Below are 10,681 nucleotides of genomic sequence, written 5' to 3'. Positions count from 1 at the left end.
GGAGGCGCGCCCACCCCCCTAGGCGTGCCTGGGGGGCTCGTGGCTCCCTCGTGGGCCCCCTGACTTGTTCTTGATGCCATCTAGTCTTATAAATACAGAAACCTCCAGAAATAATACTAGATCGGGAGTTCCGCTGCCGCAAGCCTCTGTAGACACCAAAAACCAATCGGGAGCCCGTTCCGACACCCTGTCGGAGGGGGAAACCATCTCCGGTGGCCATCTTCATCATACCGGCGATCTCCATGACGAGAAGGGAGTAGTTCACCCTCGCGGCTGAGGGTATGTACCAGTAGCTATGTGTTTGATCTCTCTCTCTCGTGTTCTTGAGATGTCTTGATTTTGATGTACCGCGGGCTTTGCTACTACAGTTGGATCTTATGATGTTCTTCCCCCTCTCCCTTCTTGTAATGAATTGAGTTTCCCCTTTGAAGTTATCTTATCGGATTGAGTCTTTAAGAACACTTGATGTATGTCTTGCACGTGTCTATCTGTGCTGACAATGGGATATGCATGTGAGTACTTGATGTATGTTTTGGTGATCAACTTGCGGGTTTCGTGACATCGGGAACCTATGCATATGGGTTGGCACACGTTTTGACTCTCCGATAGAAACTTTGGGGCACTCTTTGAAGTTCTTTGTGTTGGTTGAATAGATGATTCTCAGATTGTGTGATGCATATCGTATAATCATGCCCACGGATACTTGAGGTGACAATGGAGTATCTAGGTGACATTAGGGTCTTGGTTGATGTGTGTCTTAAGGTGTTATTCTAGTATGAATTCTAGGATATATTGAACGAAAAGAATAGCTTAATTTTATTTTACTGCCGACTCTTGAATAGATAGATCAGAAAGAATAACTTTGTGGTGGTTTCGTACCCGACAATAATCTCTTCGTTTGTTCTCGCTATTAGTGACTTTGGATTGACTCTTTGTTGCACGTTCAGGACTAGTTATATGATCCAATTATGTTATCATTGTTGAGAGAACTTCCACTAGTGAAAGTATGAACCCTAGGCCTTGTTTCCACGCATTGCAATACCGTTCGTGCTCACTTTTATTATTATTTACCTTGATGTTCTTATATTTTCCAGATTACAAAAACCTATAACTACTATCCATATTGCACTTGTATCACCATCTCTTCGCCGAACTAGTGCACCTATACAACTTACCATTGTATTGGGTGTGTTGGGGACACAAGAGACTCTTTGTTATTTGGTTGCAGGGTTGCTTGAGAGAGACCATCTTCATCCTATGCCTCCCGCAGATTGATAAATCTTAGGTCACCCACTTGAGGGAAAATTGCTAGTGTCCTCAAACCTCTGCACTTGGAGGCCCAACAACCTCTACAAGGAGAAGGTTGCGTAGTAGAAATCAAGCTCTTTTCTGGGGCCGTTGCCGGGGAGGTTAGCGCTTGAAGGTATATCTTTAGATCTTGCAATTGAATCTTTTAGTTTCTTGTTTTATCACTAGTTTAGTTTATTAATAGAAAACCACAAAAAATGGAATTAAGGTTGCCTCATATGCTTTATCTTTTTAATGTCTTTCATGAAAATGATAGAAATGAAAATTGTGCTCAAGTGCTAAAAGAAGAATTACATAGAATGCTTGGCATAAAATATGTGAATGATGAGCATGATTGCAATGTTGTTAGTATGAATTCTTTGAATACCCATGATGCTAATGATATGCAAATCCACAAGCTTGGGGATGCTATGTTTGATGAAGATGATCTTTTTAGTTCCCCCACTTTAAATGATCAAAATTATTATGATGAAAGCATGCCCCTATCTATGATGATTATTGTGATGATACTTACTCTATAAGGAAGAATGATAATAAAACTTGTCACAATTATGAGTACCCTCTTACTGAACATTACTCTTTTAATGTGGAAACGGTTCGTAGTGTTCAAGTCTTTTATGATACTCCCACTACTATTGATGAGAATAAATTTCCTTATGTGGAGAGTAGTAAAATTTCTATGCTTGTTGATCATGAAAAGAATTCTTTAGGTGCTGGTTATATTGTTGAATTCATTCATGATGCTACTGAAAATTATTATGAGAGAGGATCATATGCTTCTACATATTGCAATAATATCAAACTTCCTCTCCATGTGTTGAAACTTTAGAAGTCATGCTTGTTTTATCTTCCTATATGCTAGTTGATTCTTGCTCCAATAAATTGTTTGATCACAAAATCCCTATGCATAGGAAGTGGGTTAGACTTAAATATGCTCCATGATGCTTCCATTATGTTTCAATCCTTATCTTTTAGGTGAGGATCATTGAAATATCATGCCTAGCTTGAAAGGCATTAAAGAAAAGTGCTTGTTGGGAGACAACCCAATATGTATCCTTACTGTTTTTGTGTGTTCACATGATTAAGCTACTGTATGTTTTATAGCTTTTATTTCAATAAAGTGCCAAGTAAAGCCTTTATGATTAGCTTGGGTGATAGTTGTTTGATCATGCTGAAAAAGACAGAAACTTTGCGCTTGCGAAATCATTTCTAATTTCTATCCAGAGAGTGATTTTAGGTTGATTATTTTTTCTTCTGATTTATATAAAAATTTACTTAATTTTCATAATTTGTTTCACAATTTTTGGAAGTGCAGAAGTATGGTTATCATTCAGATCATTACAGACTGTTCTGTTTTTGACAGTTTCTGTTTTCAATGCATAGTTTGCTTGTTTTGGTGTTTCCATAGATTACATTGAGTAATATGAATTGTGGAAATAGTAAGATACAGTAGGAATTATGTGAAAATAATTATGAGTCTTGTTTTGGCAGTACCCAAGTGATTGATTTGCTCGTTATCATACGAACCCATCTCACGAAGTTCCGTTAAGTTTTGTGTTGTGAAGTTTTCAAGTTTTGGATAGAGTTTCGATGGACTATGGAACAAGGAGTGGAAATAGCCTAAGCTTGGGGATGCCCAAGGAATCCCAAATTCATATTCAATGACACCAAAGAGCCTATGCTTGGGGATGCCTCGGGAAGGCATCCCCTCTTTCGTCTTCAATCCATGGGTAACTTTACTTGGGGCTATATTTTTATTCACCACATGATATGTGTTTTGCTTGGAGCGTCATTTTCTTTTATTTGTACTTGCTTTCTGTTATTTATATTAATGTTTTACATCATTTAGTTCAATAAAAATATCAAGGGTAGCATTTACCATGCTTAATTTGCAAGTATAGGAGTTGCTGTTCCAAAACAAAAAGTTTGCTTGCAGTGCAAAAATTCCCTAGAATTTTCTGTATGTCAGAATAACTTGAAATTGGGACACAGTATGCTCTTATGAATTCTCTACAGGGTGGAATGTTTTCAGATTTTTTTGGAGTTAATTAAGTATGGATTTTCTGCATTCTTTATAGGCTGTTCTGTTTAGGCAGATTGTTGTTATGTTTGCATTGTTTGCATATATTTGCTTGTTTAATGATCCTATTTGAGGATAGGAGTTTTAAATATGCAGAGGCATTTAGTATTCAATGTCAAATAATAATTTTAGTGATTTACTACAACAGAGGATGATAAAGTTTTGCATTGATTTATACTAACCTATCTCACGAGCTCTTGTTGAGTTTTGTGTGGATGAAGTTTTTTAGATTTTGGAAACCACCATATGAGGTGAATTAAGGAGACACAAAAGCTCAAGCTTGGGGATGCCCAAGGCATCCCCAATTAATATTTCAAGAAGTCCCAAGCACCTAATCTTGGGGATGCCCCGGATGGCATCCCACCTTTCTTCTTCAAACAATTATCGGTTAGTATCGGTTGAACCTAAGTTTTTGCTTCTTCACATGATTCGTGATATCCTTGAAGTGTCATTTTATTTTGTTTGAATAAGGTACTAAAGATCTTAAATTCTTAGATGGGAGAGTCTTCACATAGCCAAATAATTATTCACTACTCATTGAGCTTCACTTATATCTTTTGGAGTAGTTTTTCTTTTACTCTCATGCTTCACTTATATCATTTTGAGAGTCTTAAACAACATGGTAATTTGCTTAGGTTATGAGTCTAGTCCTAATATGATGGGCATCCAAGAGGTATATAACAAAAACTTTCATATAGAGTGCATCGAGTACTATGAGAAGTCTGATTCTTTGCATATAGTTTTGAGACATAAGGATGGTGATATTAGAGTCATGCTAGTTAGTAATTATGGATTAGTACAAATACTTGTGTTAGAGTTTGTGATTCCCGTAGCATGCACATATTGTGAACCACTATGTTAGGAAGTCGGAGCATGATGTTTTTATTGAGTGTCATCCTTTGTGTGGAGGTCGGGATCGTGCGATGGTTAACTCCTACCAACCCTTCCCCTAGGACCATGCGTCTAATACTTTGTTTCGATTACTAATAAAACTTTTGCAATAAGTATGTGAGTTATTTATGACTAATGTTGAGTCCATGGATTATACGCACTCTCACCCTTCCACCATTGCTAGCCTCTCTAGTACCGCGCAACTTTTGCCGCTGCATTACACCCACCATATATCCTTCCTCAAAACAGCCACCATACCTACCATCATGGCATTTTTATAGCCATCCCGAGATATATTGCCATGCAACTTCCACCGTTCCGTTTATTATGACGCGCACCATCATTGTCATATTGCTTTGCATGATCATGTAGTTAACATCATATTTGTGGCAAAGCCACGTTCATATCTTCCATACATGTGACACATGAGTCATTGCACATCCCGGTACATCGCCGGAGGAATTTATATAGAGTCATATCTTTTGTTCTAAGAATCGAGTTGTAAGTAAATAAAAATGTGATGATCATCATTAGTAGAGCATTGTCCCATGTGAGGAAAGGAAGGAAGCTATGATTCCCTCACAAGTTGGGATGAGACTTCACACTATAAAAATAAAATAAAATAAAATAAAAGAGGCCAAAGAGCCCACAAAAAAATGAAAATGAAAATAAAATAAAAAATGAGGCCAAAGAGCCCAAACAAAAAAATGAGAGAAAAAGAGAGAAGGGACAATGCTACTATCCTTTACCACACTTGTGCTTCAAAGTAGCACTATCATCTTCATGACAAAGAGTCTCATATATTGTCACTTTCATATACTAGTGGGAATTTCATTATAAAACTTGGCTTGTATATTACAATGATGGGCTTCCTCAAATTTCCCTAGGTCTTCGGGAGCAAGCAAGTTGGATGCACACCCACTTAGTTTCTTTTTGAGCTTTCATACACTTATAGCTCTAGTGCATCCGTTGCATGGCAATCCCTACTCACTCACATTGATATCTTTTGATGGGCATCTCCATAGCCCGTTGATACGCCTAGTTGATGTGACCATCTCCTCCTTTTTTGCCTCACAACCTCCAACATATTCTGTTCCACCTATAGTGCTATGACCATGGCTCACGCTCATGTATTGCGTGAGAGTTGAAAAGGTTTGAGAAATTAAAAGCGTGAAAACAATTGCTTGACTAAGACCGAGGTTGTTCATGATTTAAATACGTTGTGTGGGGAAGATGAAGCATAGCCAGACTATATGATATTGTAGGGATAACTTTCTTTGGCCATGTTATTTCGAGAAGACATGATTGCTTTGTTAGTATGCTTGACATATTATTGTTCTTATGTCAATATTAAATTTTTTGCTTTGAATCATATGGATCTGAATATTCATGTTACAATATATGTTAGGTAGCATTCCACATCAAAAATTCTATTTTTATCATTTAGTTGCTCGAGAACGAGCAGGAATTAAGCTTGGGGATGCTTGATACGTCTCCAACGTATCTATAATTTTTGATCGTTCCATGCTATTATGTTATCAACTTTGGATGTTTTATATGCATGAATATGCTATTTTATATTATTTTTGGGACTAACCTATTGACCTAGAGCCCAGTGCGAGTTCCTATTGTTTCCTTGCTTTTGACCATTTTCAGATAGGAATATCAAACGAAATCCAAACGGAATAAAACTTTCGCCGTGATTTTTTATGGAAAATATCAAAAATACCAGAAAAAAAAGATACCGGAGAGGAGTCTCGAGGAAGCCACGAGCCAGGGAGGCGTGCCCACCCCCTGGGCGCGCCTGGGGGGCTCGTGACTCCCTCGTGGGTCCCCCTGAGTTGTTCTCGATGGCATCTGGTCTTATAAATACAAAAAGCCTCCAGAAATAAACCGAGAACGGGAGTTCCGCCGCCGCAAGCCTCTGTAGACACCAAAAACCAATCGAGAGCCCGTTCCGGCACCCTGCCGGAGGGGGAAACCATCTCCGGTGGCCATCTTCATCATCCCAACGATTTCCATGACGAGAAGGTAGTAGTTCACCCTCGGGGCTGAGGGTATGTACCAGTAGTTATGTGTTTGATCTCTCTCTCTCGTGTTCTTGAGATGTCTTGATATCGATGTACCGCGGGCTTTGCTACTATATTTGGATCTTATGATGTTCTTGCCCCTCTCCCTTCTTGTAATGAATTGAGTTTCCCCTTTGAAGTTATCTTATCGGATTGAGTCTTTAAGAACACTTGATGTATGTCTTGCACGTGTCTATCTGTGGTGACGATGGAATATTCATGTGAGTACTTGATGTATGTTTTGGTGATCAACTTGCGGGTTTCGTCACATCGGGAACCTATGCATATGGGTTGGCACACGTTTTGACTCTCCGATAGAAACTTTGGGGCACTCTTTGAAGTTCTATGTGTTGGTTGAATAGATGATTCTGAGATTGTGTGATGCATATTGTATTATCATGCCCACGGATAATTGAGGTGACAATGGAGTGTCTAGGTGACATTAGGGTCTTGGTTGATGTGTGTCTTAAGGTTTTATTCTAGTACGAACTCTAGGATAGATTGAACGAAAAGAATAGCTTCGTGTTATTTTACTACGGACTCTTGAATAGATCGATCAGAAAGAATAACTTTGTGGTGGTTTCGTACCCAACAATAATCTCTTCATTTGTTATCCGCTATTAGTGACTTTGGAGTGACTCTTTGTTGCACGTTGAGGGCTAGTTATATGATCCAATTGTGTTATCATTGTTGAGAGAACTTCCACTAGTGAAAGTATGAACCCTAGGCCTTGTTTCCACGCATTGCAATACCGTTCGTGCTCACTTTTATTATTATTTACCTTGCTGTTTTTATATTTTCAGATTACAAAAACCTATATCTACTATCTATATTGCACTTGTATCACTATCTCTTCGCCGAACTAGTGTACCTATACAACTTACCATTGTATTGGGTGTGTTGGGGACACAAGAGACTCTTTGTTATTTGGTTGCAGGGTTGCTTGAGAGAGACCATCTTCATCCTACGCCTCCCGCAGATTGATAAACCTTAGGTCACCCACTTGAGGGAAAATTGATATTGTCCTACAAACCTCTCCACTTGGAGGCCCAACAACGTCTACAAGGAGAAGGTTGCGTAGTAGACATTAGGTGCCTGCTTCAAACCATATAGAGCCTTCTGCAACTTCAGGACCTTCTGTTCTTGTCCCTCGAGTACAAACCCTAGGGGTTGAGTGACATACACTTCCTCTCTCAATTCACCATTCAGAAAAGCTGATTTAACATCCATATGATGTACTTCCCACCTCTCTTGTGTTGCAATGGCAATGAGCAATTGGATTGTTTCCAAACAGGCTACAGGAGCAAACACCTCCTCAAAATTAACTCCCTGACGCTGCACATAGCCTTTAGCTACCAATCTTGCTTTGTGTTTCACAATTCTTCCATCAGGTTCTTTCTTTAGTTTGTAGACCCATTTCAGTCCAATTACCTGGTGTCCACTTGGAAGATCAACAAGTTCCCAGGTATTGTTGTCCTCAATTGACTTAAGCTCTATCTGCATGGCATTTTTCCATGCTTCTTCCTTACTGGCATCTTCAACAGAAGCTGGTTCTTCGACACCGAAAAAACATGACTCTGCCAGAACATCGACATGTGCTTCCTCGATGACTTCTTCCAAGAGGCGGTACATGCGTGTTCCCTCGGTGCTTGTCGGTGTTGAGGCGCCTGTCGGAGGTGACAAAAATCGAGGTCTAGCAGGTGCTTCATCTCTACCTGGGTTGACAAAATCCTCCGGCCTGAGTCCCGCCTCTACCTCTTCAGGTGTGAGCCCATTTTCTTTTAGGTTTTCTCCTCCCCTTGTTGTTGCATGGTGAACAATATGCTTAGTTTGGACTACATGATATGCGTCATCGAGGTGTACACTATACTACACTGAGAAGGTCTCCAAGCTCCCCACACTGTCGTCGGAGGTCCATTTCCGACATTTATCCTCTTCGAACGCAACATCTCGAGACACACATAGTTTCTTCGTGTGTGGGTCGAATAATCTGTATGCTTTACTGTTTGGTTCATAACCAATAAACACCATCTGTGAACTCCGGTCAGCAAGTTTTGTGAGGTGACCGCCAACTTTCTTCACATGTACGATGCACCCAAATGTGCGCAAGTGCTCAACACTGGGTTTCACCTTGTACAACGCCTCATAGGGGGTCATTCCACTAACACTCTTTGTTGGTGCACCATTCAACAAATAAACTCCAGTTGACACTGCTTCACCCCAAAACTTTCCAGGCAGAGCCCCTTGCTTTTCAGTAGACTTCTTGCCATGCCAACCACTGTCTCATTCCTTCTCTCGACAACAACGTTTTGTTGAGGAGAGTAAGGTGCGGTCAAGTAGTGCTTGATTCCAAGGTCCTCACAGAACTGAGCAAAGTTTTTGGATGTGAACTCCCCTTCACGATCAGTCTGCACAACCATGACTTTCAGATTCAGTTCAACCTCTACTGCTGCTCTTATCTTCTTAACTACGTCAAGTGCCTTATCTTTGATTTTGATTAGCACAACCCACATGTACCTTGTGTGATCATCAACTAGCAATAGAAAATAACTCTTCCCACCAAAGGATGCAGGGGAGATAGGGCCACAGAGGTCACCATGCAGTAGCTGCAACGCTCGATCTACTCTAAAGGATGCTTCAGCTGGAAACGACGCTCGTCTTTGCTTTGCAACTAGACAACTTTCACACAGACGATCAATCTGATCAATCATTGGGAAGCCAAGTACCATGGCCTCCTTTGCTAGCAGCCTCAAAGCATGAAAGCTTATATGCCCATAGCATGCATGCCACAACCACGGAAGCTTTGATGTTTTTGACAGTAGACAAACATGGTTAGACTACTCAATGTTCAGAATATACAACCTATTTGGTGTTCTCCTAACTTTTGCAAGGACCTTTCTCTCCTTATCCAGCACAGTCATCAACCCTTCATCGACGGAGAACTTGCAACCGGATTCATCTAACTGATCGAGACTAATTATATTACTTTCAGCTTCGGAATGAAATAAACTTCAGTTAATAGCTGGTGTTCGCCGGTGTGTGCCATAAAAAGAACCGAGTCGTGACCCTCAATGCCCACAACTGATCCATGTCCGAATCGAACTGATCGAGTGATCTTTTGGTCCAGCTCGACGAACTTATCCAAACAACCTGTCATGTGGTTGCTTGCTCCAGTGTCAAGATACCAAGACTTGTTTGGCGACCTGGTCAGTTTTGGCATGACTTTTTCTTCATGCAACATGACCTTGTCTCCTGTGATTTCAGTGTTCTCAAAAAGTTCACAAACCTCGGTCATGAGCAAGGTTGGATCTTCATCAATTTGCTTGTACAACAAGTTGGCACGCTCGCGCTTCGGCTCTGGACAGTCCGAGGCAAACTGTCCATTCACATCACAGTTACAACATTTTACTTTTGAGATGTCAAACATACGATGCTTTCTTCTGTTTTCCCTTTCCACTGTTGTGACTCCCATCACCACGAGGTTTGGCCTGCTCGCCTCCTTGGCCGCCGCTCTGGCCGTCTCCTTTCTTCGCACCGGAACCAGAGGCCCCACTATTGTCAACGATCTTCTTCCCCTTCATCAGGATTTACAATGCGCGGGTCACAAGCATGAACTACTCGTTGTTGTCGCCACGGCTCTGGCGGCACCCACGCTGGTTTTCCTCAAATGCCGTGAGGCGCCCGACAGCCTCTTGCACCGCATTGTTGTGACGTCGCCCCCCCTCTTAGATGGTGTTGACGATGTCGGCAAAGCGATCCGGCATGACACTGAACAAACGATCCACCACGACCTCCTCCTCAAGGGTGACACCAAGCGAGCGGATCTCACTCACCACCATGGTGAGTTTCCTGGCAAACTCTGGGATCGTTTCCCCGTCTGCCATGTCAAGACGATCAAATTGCCTTTTTCAGTTGTTGTGCTCGCGCCTTCTTGACACGGTCCTCACCAACACGCGAGCATCGGATCAGCTCCCACGCCTCCTATGCGGTGCCGCAATCTGCAACCTACATCATCACATGATTTGGAACAGATTGTGAGAGTGCGGCGAACGCTCCTTCATCTGCCGCCTCATCAAATTCGTCGGAGCCATTGATTGCCCGACTAGACGCGGAGCGCCTTCATCAACATCTTCATCTTCACATCCCACAATGAGTAGTTCGTATCCGTCAGCATCAGATACTAGACGGGCACGTTGGTGGCTCTCAACGAAGCAGCCAGCACCTCAGGGCCTTCATCGCCTCCTGTGCTCGACCTCCTGGCTGCTGGCGGCGTGTACTTTCTGCCACCAGTGTTGCTCTCCCCGTCTCCCTTCTTAGGAGATGTATTCCCCAT

The sequence above is a fragment of the Hordeum vulgare genome, chromosome 5H (genome assembly GCF_904849725.1).
Source record: "Hordeum vulgare subsp. vulgare chromosome 5H, MorexV3_pseudomolecules_assembly, whole genome shotgun sequence".
Classification (NCBI taxonomy): domain Eukaryota; kingdom Viridiplantae; phylum Streptophyta; class Magnoliopsida; order Poales; family Poaceae; genus Hordeum; species Hordeum vulgare.
The sequence above is the reverse complement of the archived record's forward strand: the minus strand, read 5'-3'. Positions refer to the sequence as shown.